General features: G+C 54.5%; 1 protein-coding gene across 4 annotated transcripts in view; it reads right to left on the bottom strand.

Moving 5' to 3' along the window:
- RPH3A (rabphilin 3A) overlaps positions 1-14147 on the bottom strand; it is a 144576-nt gene that overhangs the window by 51405 nt on the left and 79024 nt on the right. For 2 of the 4 annotated variants that reach the window (XM_070399831.1, XM_070399827.1), the window contains exons 1-2: positions 11053-11487; positions 10790-10910 (exon numbers count right to left, since the gene is read on the bottom strand). The gene's annotated coding sequence lies outside the window, so the exon portion shown is untranslated. Of the gene's footprint in view, positions 1-10789; positions 10911-11052; positions 11488-14147 lie in introns of those variants that run through there. The other 2 variants (XM_070399828.1, XM_070399830.1) reach the window with 1 other exon arrangement.

Genomic DNA, 14147 nt, shown 5'->3' on the forward strand with positions numbered 1-14147 from the left:
GCACAGACATTAACAGCCTTTGCACGGCCAATTTCCACACCCCACCTCATTCTCCTTCATCCCCCTCCCAGGAAGTAGGCCCTGGCGTTATTAACATTCCTGAGACGCGGATGTTGCCTTAACTCACCCAGGATCACCAGCCAGGAGTGGTAGAGCCACCAGCTAATAACCCAGCTGTGTCTCCCTCTGATACCAACACTTCTAACCACTACGTTGGATAACCACTCTCCTAACACAGCTGCCCGCCGGATGTGGCATCCCCAGGTGACAGGCAAAGCAAGGGAGAGTCTGGCGTAAGGTAACGAACAGCTTTGTCACCATTGGAGGCATCAAAAGGAGGGCGTGCTACTCTCACGGGCGAGGCGTTCCCAGGCCCTGGAGGCAACCAGGCACAATTCACAGCCCCTTGTCGAGGGTGCCGTAGAGCGGGCAGGACAGTGAAATGGCCTCTTTCTGCATTTGAAAAAATGGCTCAAGCTCACAGACTCTTCCCTCTCGGCCTTGCCTTGGCCTCTTATCAGTCAGAGCCCGTAGGAGAGGGTCCTCTCGCCATCAGTGCTCCCTGCCCGGGAAAATGCATGTTTTCACTTTATCCTTGTGAAGAGGAAGAACTAGAGCCTCAGGAAAGGTTCTTCTTGTCTTCTCACCTCAACACACACACACACACACACACACAAACACAGAAACACAAACACACACACAAACACAAACACACGTACACACACATGCACACACAAACACATACACATACACACAAACACATACACACACATACACAAACACATACAAACACACACGCACACACAAACACATAAACAAACACACACGCACACATACACACATACACAAACACATACACACACAAACACACAAATACATACACAAACACATACACACATGCACAAACACACACAGGCACACACATAGACACAAACACACATGCAAACACACATACACACACAAACGTATGCACACGCACAAACACATACACACAACCAAACACACACACAAACACACAAATACATACACACAAACACACACACACGCACACACACCACCCTCTTTGCACCCGTGGTACAAATTTCATGACAGAATCTCCCATCAGAAGCTCAGGCTTTGGAGTCACATGGACCTGGGTTCAACCCCCAGCTAAGCTCAAGCTTGGTGAGCCTGAGCAAATTAATGAACAGTTCAGAGCCTCAATTTCCCTGTCTGTAAAACGGGACAGTAACTGCCTCTACTTCACAGAGTTGTTGAGAGGCTGGAGTGGGAAAATGGGTAGGAGATCGTATCAAGGTCAGTGGTGGCATCGCGCACCCCCCTTTCTGAGGTTACCCAGGAGCTTCTGCAGACCCCACCCCCAAAATAACCTGGGTTACAGAGTCTCTGGCCAGGCAGGGTACTTTCTGCCTCATGCAGTCTGGCCACGGCCACTTCCCTGGGGTATGAATTCTAAGAAATCCGAGACCATATCAGAAAAAAAAACACACACACACACAAAAAGCTTCTCTTAGTTCCCATGAATAATAGATCTTAAAGACCTGCCTCCATCCATTGCCCTCTCCGGCCCAGGCCCCTCTGGCGCCAGGCGGGGGAAAGGAACAGAAACATGAATCTCAGTGTTGGCTGGAGAGCATGAATGAACCACAAAATCCCTGTCTCTCGCCCTGTGTCCCCCTGGAAACAGCCATCAAGTGTGGACGGAGCACTCTGCAATCTGCAAAGCCCCTGGTCTTCACAATCGAGCACCTTAAACTTGAACCTGCATCAGAGACCCCGAGAGTCTCGTGAGAGCAGACCGATGGCCACTTCCCAGCTTCGGGGTCTCTGATTTGGGGGGTCCTGGACGGAGCCCGAGAAGCTGCATTTCTAAAAGGTCCCTGCGATGCTGATGTGTGGGTCTGGGGACAGCCCTCTGAGAGCCTCCGCTTTGCGCGCGTCTAGAGAAAGCGGAACTGCAGACCCAGCTTCCTGGTCCAGGGCTGCGTTCACTGGTCCTGCGCCAGAGCAAACAGCTCTGGGGTGCGCTGTGTAATGTGACCCGAAATTGGGGGACCCCCGGGGGAAGGTGAGGGCTGCGAGGCTTTTCCTCCTCTTGTTTCTCTCCTTTTAAATCGAATCGGCCGCTTAAGAGACTGTCCCTGAACATTTGCCGCTGCTGCTTCCCCACGCGGCCCAAACCCTTGGCCTGCAATGCAGGGCTTCTTAAATATTGAATAAGCCTCCTGCTCCACCAGCAGCCGCCCGGGCTGAGGTAATGGTGATATTGACAAAGGCTTAATGTAATTAATCAGGTTAAAGCGACCAGGCTGCTGAGCTGGTTTTATAAAAGACCTTCCCCTGCTTCCCCATCCACCGAAATCTCTGGCGCCTCCACGCCTTCCTTGTCCATCCCTCCGGACCCTTCTAAAGGTTTGCCGATGGCACGGGCAGGGGCATGGGGACAGAAGCTGGGAGGGATCCCAACTTCCGAGAAAGCACGAGAACTAGCCTGCTGAACCCCGGTTGTCCACCTGGGAGCACCCCAGCTCCCCAGGGGGGCCTCGGCCACCTGCTGGCGGCCACGTGTTCTGTGGCTTGGAGCAGGTGTGGCGTCCCCTTGCACCCACCTGGAGTGCTCACAGCCCTAGCTACCAGGGCCCCTCAGGGAGGATCCCGAAGCCACCAAATTAACCGTCTGCCTTTTCCAGCCTGCCTGGGACTGCCATTTTTGTCACTTTTGGTTGGGTTTGCACTTTGTCGTTGGCCTGGTGGACCTGCTTGGCCTCCGAGCTTTGTGGCTGGGCCAGTGCCATCCCTGAAGCTAAGCCTTTCTCTGGTCCCTGACGCACCGTGTGGCCTTGGGAAATGGGTTCGCCTCTCTGGGGCTCAGCCCCTTCTTCGTCTGTAAATGGAGGTAGCAATTCCAACTGCAGACGGTTATTGTGAAACAACTTTGACTCCAGACGTAATTTCCTTAAAAACGTAAGTCCTGCCTGGCCAGTGTGGCTCGTGGCTAAGCACCCACCTCTGAACCAGGATTCCTGGTCAGGGCACATGCCCGGGCTGTGGGCTCAATCCCCAGGGGTGGGGGGGCATGCAGGAAGGAGGCAGCCGATCCATGATATCCTCTCATCACTGATGTTTCTCTCTCTCCCTCTCCCTTCCTCCCTGAAATCAATGTATTTTTTTTAAAATGTAAGTCCTATATAAATAATAAGCAGCTAACATGTATACAGTACAGCATGGACTGGCCACTCCAGGTGCTTCATATACATATTAACCCACGTAATCCCCACAGCAACTCTATGAGGAAGGTGCTATTCTCATTCCCATCTTACAGGTGAGTAAACTGAGGGCAGGGAGGTCACGCAACAGGCCCAAGGTCACAGGCTGGCAAGGGGCACAGCCAGAATCCCAACCGTGCTTCTGACCACTGAGCACACTGCCTCCTACTGGTCGGTGCACGCCAGTCCTTCACCAGAACGACATTCATGCTTCAGATCCCGCCAGGAGGAGCTGAAGACCAGACACCAAAGCTCGAGGTTGTTAAGCCGCATCCTCAGCTGCTCGGTCTTCACAGCAACCCTGAACCATACGCGAAGTGCTGATTGATTGTTACCCCGTTTTACAGGGCAGAGGAATGGGGCCCTGGGAGGTCCGTTTCTCTGCTGTGAAAATTCAGTATTTGACTTTGGTGTCCAAACGATCTGAGTCTGCGTCCCGGAACCTCCCTTCACTGACGCTGTGCATTTGGAGAACCGAGATCTCTCTGCTGTCTGCAGCCTCGGAGTCCTGGTCTGCACAATGGGCATCAGAATAAGGCTCTTGCCCAGGTTTTGTGAGGATTCAGGGAGATCACTCATGTCAATTCCAAGTGCGGGGTCTCACCCCCATGACTGCTCTGTGACTTGGTGGACAAGCCCCTGATCCCTTCACGTCCTGTGCACAACCACAGCTCTAGGCTATGACTACCATGTGCCACGGCTGGGACTTGACCCCGAATAGAGAGCTCGTAGCTCAGTGGTCTTTCTAGCAAGAGCCTGGTGTGATACAGAGAGCAAGTGGGGAGCCCCCCAGGGCACCGGAGACCACCCTGCAGGAGAGACCTGAGGCCACCCTGACAGTCCATGTCAATCAGAAATGACATCCCTGTGGTGCCCCCTTGGGAAAAAGGCCCCATCCCAGACCTGCTGCCATGACAACCAGAGGGAGAATTTTCCAGGGCGGGAGTCTGCTCGATCCCAGGGCCCTGGGGAGCCTCTGAGGCCTCTCTGGCCACCTGAGGACTCCCGCTACTAGGCTCTGTAGCATTTCACCCTCAGAGCAGGTTCAGGACAAGGGGAGCCTGTCTGCAGCCACCAGTCTCTTCCCAGAGGCCACGTGAGCGTTGGAGGCAGAAACCCCGACAGAGGTGGCCCGAGTGGCTGACGTGGAACGGGACCAGGGTCTCTCCACCTAGACAACCCAGAGAAAACACAGACCCAACGAGACAGCAGCGTGTCCCTCTCTGAAAGGCACAGGCGGTGTGTCATTGGTCTGCCCTCTGAGGGCCAGCCCTTCCCTGAGTGGGTGTCCGCCTGCGCTTGTCCTTGGGCCCGCGCCCAGGGCTGCTGCCTCCCTCGGCTCTGGTGAACAACAGGTAGGACTGTAACGATCAGAGGAAAAACTGCAAACGTCAGAAGCTTCCACCTTCCGTCCTACCCAACAGCCTGTCCCACAAGCCCCCCATCTGCAGGGCTTTGGGAGAAAGACTTGGCCAGACGCCCCAGCCCGACACGCTGGCCGCCACTTCCAGTGATTTCAGCGCCTTCGCCAAGTTCCCATATCCTGCTTTCAGCTGACAGATTAAACCAGCCATACAGGGAAGGGGGGAAAGCCGACAGGTGGAGGGGACAGGGTCGGGGGCCAGGCTGTGGGACAGAATGGACCACACAGATGCTTCTGTGCCGGCATCTCCCAGGGAGGGCCTCCCCACGGACTGGAAGACCTCACCCCTCCTCCCAGCAGCGCAGAACGCCGCCCCACCATCCCTGCTGGCACCGGAACCTGCTTACATAATCAGTTCTCTACTGAAAGCGGCTTCCATTCACAAGTCGCTGCTTGTCACTGTGTAGGTGCATTAAAAAGAGGAAAGAAGGAAAAAAGAAAGGAGTAGGCAGCTGAATGAACTCACGCAGATTATATTGGGAGACGAGGCAATCCCCACCCCCACTCCCCCACTCTCCAAATGAAGCCTTCACAAGCCAAACATCATTACGATGATGCTGTCGGATGAGTTTCCTCTTGTTGATTCATTGGGAGGGGGAGGGCGCAAGCCCCGGCTTCCTGAGGCCTGTTATCTTGCTCAGTAACTGCATTGCTAAGTCAGAGCCTGCCACGGCTCCATTACAATGAGATTTGGGCATGCATTATGTCATTATAACTAACGACAGCAAGACAATCGCTTCGAGGAAACGGCGGTGACATTGCACACGGCAGCCTGGTGCCTTGGCACTGCCCTGTGGTCTCCCCCCATTGCCCTGGCCCAAATGGGGAGCCGAGTTGGGCTAAGAAGAGCCCCAAAGACCAGGCCAGTCTCCCCATCACTGCTGCCTTGTCACTGAGCTGTCTGATAACCCGAGTCCCTGGGTCCTGTTTAAGAAGAAACGCCCAACCCTCTCCCCCCTCCACCCTCCTCCCCCCACCCCTACCCCCACCCCCACCAGACTTCTGTTTGCAGGAAACGAGTCAACCCTGCTGGGCCCAGCCCACACTCCTGTGCACACCTGAGGGATTCCGCTGCAGAGAGTAAATGGTGTCTGGGAGGCTACAGGCCTGATTCTTACTCTGCTCTGCCCTTAGGGGATGCAGGGGCCGGAGAGAACCTTGGCAACAAGTCTGAGGCTCCCTAGACCAGAACTGACAGCTAACACCTGTAGAAGCGCTTTGCATTTCACAAAACACTCCTTTATCTATGGCAGTGGGGGCTTGTGAGGGCACAGGTCCCAGGGCCCTGCGCTCAGAGTGCCTGATGGCACGGGAGCGACCCAGGAATTGGCCTTGGGTTCTCGGGCGCTTCTGGAGCTTTGCATCCCCAATAGAATCTATACCCGGCAGCGTTCGCCCTTCTCTGCCTCCTGCCCTCTCTTTTACCTGCAAGATTAGTGCGTGCGAACTCCACTCCCCACTGCAAAACAACTCTCTCCTCGCTTTTGGGAAAGTCCTGCACAACTCCCCCTCATTAAGGTAAATGACTACTAAGGACGCTGGCTGTACCGCCCCCCCTCAAAGCTCCTGCTCCTTTATCCAAGAACAAGCCTTGAGACAAAGAATGAAACTTTAATGATGGGATTTTGGACGTCAGTGAGCAGAGTGTTTTAGGGTGACTAAGTACCACCCCCCAAAAGATCACCTGGTATAAGTAGCCACTTACTTTAAGTCCCATTGTGTCTTTGTCACCATTTTATGCCCAGCGCCCACCATGGTGCCAGGCACACTGTAAGCACCCAATGAGTGTGCGACGCGTGAGGAAGTGTTGATGAATGTCTGGGCAGGAAGAGAGCGAGGCCTGTGGGCTGCCTGTAGCAGATCGGAGGTGAAAGCCAAGTCCTCCCAACTTAACCCATGACTCACCACAATCAGCAAACCCTAAGCGCCTGCTGCATGCATGTCTCTGGCTGGACCACAGGCCAATGTACCTCCCCAAATTGGCCTGTCAATCAATTGAGATTTCATTCATTCATTCATTTATGCATTCATTCATTCTTTCATGCATGCATGCATGAAAGTCACTGCTGAGCTCTGTGCTAACTCTGACACCAAAAATGGAGATGGCACAGCTCTGGCCTTTAAGGATCCCGCCATGTAGCACCCGAGGAGCCTGTGCAGGAGCACCGTGGAGGGAGGGAGGCAAAGCTCGAGTCTTCTCGGAAAAACTCACAGACGCCGAGCTGGTGATTTGGGATGACTCAGCAAAAGCCTCCAGGGCTTGGAGGAACGAGACTCAGGAGAGTCCAAAGCTTTCTCCTCCTGGCCCTCTTCCTGCAGGACCTGCTCACCACCATCACAGCAGCCCTGGTCCTCAGGGCCTCCCACGCTTTAAGGAAATGAGGTGGTTATGCCCATTTCATGGATGAAGAAACGGAGGACCTGGGACCTCCATCAACTGCACGAAAAACACAGGGAACAAGTGGGGTGGGAAGTCTGCTGTCTCCAAGCCACGTCCTCTCTCTCCTGGGTCACAGGGCTGCGTGTCTGGCAGGAAGGAGTCACCTCCCTCTCCCTCACCCAGATGCTGCTTGGGTCATTGGTAATTTCACTGGTACTGTCACCAACACCATCCCCATTATTGACATGTGTTGGACACTTATTCCTTGCCAGGTCCTTTGCGAGCATTAACTCTTAAAATTCTCCTAATTCCTTTATTATTCCCACTTTACAGGTAGAAAAGTTGAGACCCAGAGAGGTGAATGGAGACAACTAGAAAGTGCCAGAACCAGGATCTACACCAAGAGCTCTATTTCCAGAGCCCACACTCTTAGCCTCCACACAGGACGACCTTAATATGCCTGAGGACACTGCGTCTCAGAGAGGTTGGGGGTCTTGCCTGAAGTCCCACAGCCAGGAAGCACTGGAGTCAGGATTCAAACTCAGGTCTGGCTGCTCCCAGAGCCCCACGCTGCAGCCCTCAGAGGCGCCGGTGGCAGATGGGGAGCACGAAGAAGAGGGGGCTGGGGTGCCTCCTTCACTTCCCAGCACATGGAGGACCTCCATCCCGGGGCAGCTGAATAATTTAAGCTCCTCGGCTCCAGCCTAGCCTGGGTCCCGGGGCTATTTTTATCCCAGGTTGCAGCCACAGTGCTTAACAGAAATAAACTGCGCCGCTGGCTTCTCGTCTTCACGTCGGCTGCCGATTTGTCTGCATTTATGACCAGCTCCCCGCTCGAAGGGGATAGAGAGCAGAAGACAGGTCCATATGTCATGGTGGTTTTTATGAGAAAGTTACAAACTCTCTGTGACCCAGGTAGCGAGAGAGAGATGGGGAGGGGGTGGATAAAGAGTAAATACCACATGCTACAAAGAAACCCCCAGAGCGGCCGCCCTGACCGGCCAGGACGGGCGGGAGCAGGAGGGAAGGGGAGCAGCAGAGCCAGCTGCGGAGGCTGACTCTCCAGGCCGCCCTGTGAAACTGCAGAAACCCTGGCCGCTGCCTCTCTCCTGCGAGTGAGAAAGGGGGTGCCCGCATTTGTCTCCTGCTCTGCTTCCCTGTGACCTATGCGGGCTGGCCAGGTGCTCCTGTCCTTCCTCCACATCCCAGGCTGGGGGGCAGACAGGAGGCAGCCGGAGCCGGCAGTGAGGGGATGATGCCTTGTCTTCATGATGGTAGATGCGTGTGCTGCTGTGCCATGACATACTGTGTGGTCTTGGGCAGGTTGCTTTCCCTTTCTGGGCACCCCCCAAAGGGGTTGGGCTAGATTAGAGGTTCTGAACTTGAGGTGCTCAGATGGGCATTAGGAAGGGCCCACAAACCCCCTGCTGTTGTGTGTTTGAGTGAATATGCATCCTTTCAGCATGGAGGGGGGTCCTCACCTTGCTGACGCCCCTGGGATTAGTCTTTAGGGCCTTCATGTGCTGCAAATCTGTGTGTCTCTGCATCTGCCTACGCCATACATACCGCAGAGCCCTCTCCACCTGAGCCCGGGACTCCGGGACCCCACCAACGTGTTGCAAGAGACCCCCATCCCACCCCAGCTTACCCCAAATAGGGACCCTCAACACACATGATAAATTCCCAGAGACTGTGCTAACCCTTCCTAGAAGCACGTACACACACACGTACTTAGCACACAGCCACTAACCTCAGAGCCAGAGGGGCCTGGGGTCACCAAGGCCAACTACCATATTGCACAGGCAGAGAAACTGAGGCCTGGGAAGGGAGGCAGAGCCAGGGCCAGAACCCAGGTCTCCCACCCCAAGTGCAAGGCTCATTCCGGAACTCCGGTCTCTGTCTTCCTGGCGCACCACAATGCACCATTTCAAATGTGATGGGGGAGGAGGCAAGGCGGCCTCTTGGATCGTAGCCACCCCCCAGGGAAGCACAGCTGGGAGACAGCACAGAGATGCTTCGAAAGCACCCAGTCCTGGCCACCTCAGCCAGGCTGGCATGTACCGCAGGGCTGACCCAGTCGTTAAAACATTAACACACTCCCATGCCAGGTGGTGATGTTACGCTGAGCCCCTGTGGCTCCCTTGTTCCTCCCCCAGTCCACTCTGAACCCTCAAAGGTTAACAGTCAGCACTGCAGGGAACCCCTGAGATCCCCCACTCCAAGGCCCAGTCCTAGCCCAGTCTGGCCAGTCAATGCCCAAGTTCAATATCACCCATGGCCAGATATGTGGCTCCTAATATGAGCCTCTCATTCCTCATTTATAGTTGAGGCTTCCCAGGGAGGAAACTGAGGCAACTTTGTCCTCAAGGTCATCCACCAAAGGAAGCCGGGGATTTGAGGACCACATCTTGGGCACTAACCACTGAGAACCCGCCCCCTCTGCCCCACACGTCCTGCCTGAGCAGGCACGTGCCCTGGGGTTCGGCGTCCCCACCTGGCCCTGGGGCGGGAGGTGACTGAGTGGGCTCTGCCTGCACCCCAGGCTTGCCAGTCTCTGGGGGTGAGGCTGAATCCCTCCCACCTCCAAGAACAAGAACTTAAGGAGGAAATCCTTGGGGATGCGGAAGACTGGAGCAACCCTGAGACAACAGCAGCGATGCTAAAAATAAGGGCCTTCGTTCCCAGAAAGGTGGATGTCATCAAAGCAGGAAGCCAGGAGAAATCCCCTTTTGATAAGTCACAGATTAGCAGCAAAGGCATTTTAAAATGAAATGTGAGTTTCTGGATTCACCCGCAAAGGACCTCCGCTTGCCACTCACTACAGGTTGGCGCAGGCTTAGCCCATCAGGACGTCAGACCAAGCAATGACAGCGCGGTAGGCTCTGCCTGGGAACAGATCTGAAACTGGAGCTCGCAGCCCTTCCCCAGCATCAGCACAAACGCTGTCCCCTGCCTTCCCCACTCTGAGACGGGCTCAAGGATGGAGTCTCCAGGCTGGTACCAGGACGCACCCCCCATACCCTCACTTACAGGTTACACCACCTGTGAAAATAAAACGGCGTCTGCTCAGCAGGCTGCTCCCCTCTGGCCTGTCCGACCACTCGTTCCAAGAAAAATGTGGTCCTTTCATGGCTCCCACATCTCTTATCTCAGAAAGCTCAGGACAGCCAAGCTTACAAAAACCACACAATTGAATTACTCGGCTATCCCTAGAAGATAGCACAACCTGAGCCTGTCCTGAGCAAGCCTACCTGGTGTGCCGAGGTGACCCTAGGCACGGGTTAGCCTTCCAGCCTCAGGTGACCCTCTCCCATCCAGGGAGATGCCCACCCACTAGATCAGAACATCCAGAGACCCCCCATGCCAGGCTGGCCAGCCCCCCGAAGGGTTAATTCACTCAGAGAACTGCCGGCTACTTTCAACAGCCTCTGCTGCAGGGGAGAGGACAAATTGGGCAGAAGCCACAATTTTGATCGCAATGCCTAAAAATGAGCATATTTTACTCCTCCCTGGGCACTAAGCCGAAATCTAATTTGGCTTTGGGGTGCCGCTTGGGCGATCAAACAAACACTGCAGAATGTGGGCAAATAAATGTGGTCATTCCTCAACACCCCTCCCCTCCCACCTACCCTCCATCCCACCAGCTCATGCACGCACCTCGTGCAACTGGGATGCCAATACCCCCAGCCCCTTTGCACAACTGAAGGGAATATCACTTACCACAACACCAGCGGATTGCAGGGGGAACGGCTGAGCCAAATTCTTGCCAACTCCTCCCTTCCCTGCGGGGTGGGAAGATGTTAACTCCCGGTGACTTGGTTTGAAAGCTCAGCGGAGGTGCCTGGAAGAAAATTGTCCATTTGACTCTCTTACTCTTCCCAAAATAAAATCAAAGTGCCAACACACACATACACACACACACACACGCACACGCACACACCAACTATCCCTAAATCACGCAGGACCAAGACGAAAAGAAATACCACCGCCAGGCGAGGAGAAAAGTCAGCCAGTTGGTGGGCAAGGCAGACTGTAGCTCCCTCAGACTGTCCTCCACAGGGATGAAGGGTTTTGCTCTGTAAGTCTCTCTCTCTCTCTCTCTCTCTCTCTCTCTCTCTCTCTCTCTCTCTCTCTCTCTCTTCCTCTCTGTCTTCCGCGTAGGCAACTCAGGGCTGCTGGCAGCCGACGAATCGGTTGCTTCCCCAGTGCCCGAAATCAGCGGCGCTGCCTCCTCCACTGCTGCAAAGCCCTCTGCTGAGCGAGGGAGGGGGCAGCAGCTTCCCGGCGCAGGGGAACCGAGCCTGCCTCCCACCGTGATTTATGTGCGAGGTGCCTGGAGAAAGAGAGGTGGGAGGCGGGGAGGAGAGGTTGGGCGCATCAGAGATCCCAGCTGGTCGGAGCGGCAGTCAGGAGATTGGCGATCAGCACCACGGACAGCGCTAAGACGTGGAGGAGGAGGGGATGGGCGGGAAGCGAACCCTGAGGCAGCGAAGTTAAGTTATTGGATGGTTAGCGCAGAGAAGGGCGAGTCCAGGGGAAGGAGGGAGATGGGACTGCTCGCCATCGCACAGTGAAGTCACTGACAGCCGACCTACCACACGCTCGCTCTAATAGTGTCACTCACTCTCGGAGCAAGGGAGCTGTCACTTCGCAGCCCCTTTCCCACACATGCCCCCAGACCTTCCTTCACTGCTTGTTCTCTGCTCAGAGAAGAGTCTGACAACCCAGCGTGGGAGCCTTCAAGTGGTTTTTTCTCGAAAGAAATCAGCCCAGCTGACCTGTCCTCCCCCACATCGTTGCAGATTTCTGACCTGGACCTCGGGAGCCTCGGGAATTTGGAATAGGAAAGACAAGCCTTAGGAAAGGGAGATGTTTAAGGGACAGGGTGGCCTAGTTGAATAAGCACTGGACCCAGTAGTTTCTGGGGCCCAGGTCCTGCCTCCACACAACCTTGTAAAAGTCATTGAATGTCTCCAAAATGAGATTGCGACCACTCGATTTCCCCAAAGATAGGGAGCAAGAGGTTCAAGAGCAACAAGAAGAACCCACGAGATGTGAGCTGCTATGATCCCACGATCCACAGCCTGTCCCACGACTCGGATGTTTTGACAGAGGGAGAGAGGGATTGACAGCCAGCCAGGATGGTCGGTGCCAGGCCCTCCTGTCCCTGGGCGCCCTGTGGTTTGAGCAGGATGGCGTTGGGAGGTGACGGGGGGGGGTGTCTAAATCGGACGACTGAGCCTTCGCCAAAGACCCAGCCCCAGAAGATGCAGACTGACCTTCTGAAGTGACACCGCTAAATGGACAAGAAAATGCAACCATTAAAAGGACAAATACACAAAGAGAAATTGATTCCCGTGGATTCCAGCGTTGCAGAGCTCAAGGGTCCTGCTCCTGCTGACTATGGACAAAGGACAGGAAATCTCAAACAGACCGAGGTCCGTGTAGACCTTCTCTGCAAAGTGAAGGAGAGGCCTCTTTATTGGGGACCCTCCTCCAAAGTGTGCCGCTCAGGTGCCCCAGGGCACGCTACCACACTTGCCACTTTATCCTCCCCTTGTAAAGCGGAACTTCAGATGTCAGAATCTCAGAGACCATTTAGAGATACACTTTACAGATGCTCACGATCATGATGCTTATGCTGGTGGTGGTGATGATGGCGGTGGTCTTTATGGTGATGATGATGGTGATTTTGATGGTGGTGAAGGCAGCTGTCATTTATTGAGAACCAACTATGCACCAGCCATTCTGCTAGGATCTTTACCTGTATCATCCCCTTGAGTCCTCACCATGACCCTGTGAGGATACTAGTCTTATCCCCATTTTACAGATGAGGAAACTGAGACTCAAGAAGTCTCTTGCACAAGGTTACATAGTAAGTGGCAGGCACAGGATTCAAACCCAAGGTTGTATGAGTCCAAAGCCCATGTTTCAGAAGGTCAGAGTCAAGTTCAAGTGCATTCTACAATTTTTTGGCAGGATCTCACTGCATCTTTCCTGGGAAGGCCCTATGACACAAGTTCAACCCCCTCACTTTACACATGGAGAAACTGAGGGCCAGAGAGGGGCAGTGACTTACCCACAGCCAAAGAGCTAGGATGTAGTAGAGTTGAACCTGAAACCCAGCCTTTTGGATGCCAGGACCTCTGTCTTAGCACCAAGAACAGTGCCAGGTGCATAGTAGCCCCCTCGATAAACACCTGAAAGGTGATTCAAGAAGCCCAGAGAGGGACAAAAGTCACACAGGCTGCTGGTGGCGGATTCAGAACCCAAGTAGGTCCCAAGCCTTTCGGCTCCCAGTCCCAAGGAATATTTACTCTATCTCACAGCTTCCCTGGGCATTAGACACATGTTCTCAGGGGACCTGTCAATACAGCTACCACCTGCTAAATGCCAGGACATCTACCACATACTGGGTGCTGGTCTAGGCACTCTAGAGTTTCTGCCGCCAGTCTTCACAGCCTCATGAGGCAGGTGCTATTATGGTCCCATTTTCATACGAGAAGACTGGGGCTCAGACAGGTGAAGGGAAGCCCCACAGCTCACACCACCAGGCGGTGGCAGAGGCAGGGCCTAGGATCTCAGGTCTGACTCCAAAGCCTGTTTTTGTTGGTTTTTGCCACCCTGCTAGTTTTTCTCAAACGGGGCCCCCTAGAGGTCCCCATGGGAGTGAAAAAGAGGCTCAAGTTGCTGCCCCCCCACACCCACCCTAGTTTCCACTAGAGCAGTAGTGCTTTTAACCGTTTTTGCATACTGGGCATCTGCCCAAGTCTTCATTGAAACAGGGCTTTGCAGCAAAATTTTTTAAAAGATAATATGGTTGAAACCAGAACCCCGCATCTTCCCTGGTATCACGCCATCTAGGAACTAGCCCTGTCTTCTCGGGGAATTTTGTCCCCATCCTCCCTGGTCACCATCTCCAAACACCCCTCTTCTGTCCCGAGAGCCCCTCGTCCGAAGAACCAGCTGCTGCTGTAACCTCTAACAGCGCTGCAGCCGGGAGCCACCTCAGCTCCAGACACCTCAACACTGAGCGGGCCTTGCTCTGATCCTCCCGAAGCCGGAGCCTGCAAAGGGG

Source organism: Myotis yumanensis, unplaced genomic scaffold, assembly GCF_028538775.1.
Source record: "Myotis yumanensis isolate MYYU_CA2020_CCGP unplaced genomic scaffold, mMyoYum1.0.hap1 SCAF_19, whole genome shotgun sequence".
In the NCBI taxonomy this organism is placed as follows: Eukaryota; Metazoa; Chordata; class Mammalia; order Chiroptera; family Vespertilionidae; genus Myotis; species Myotis yumanensis.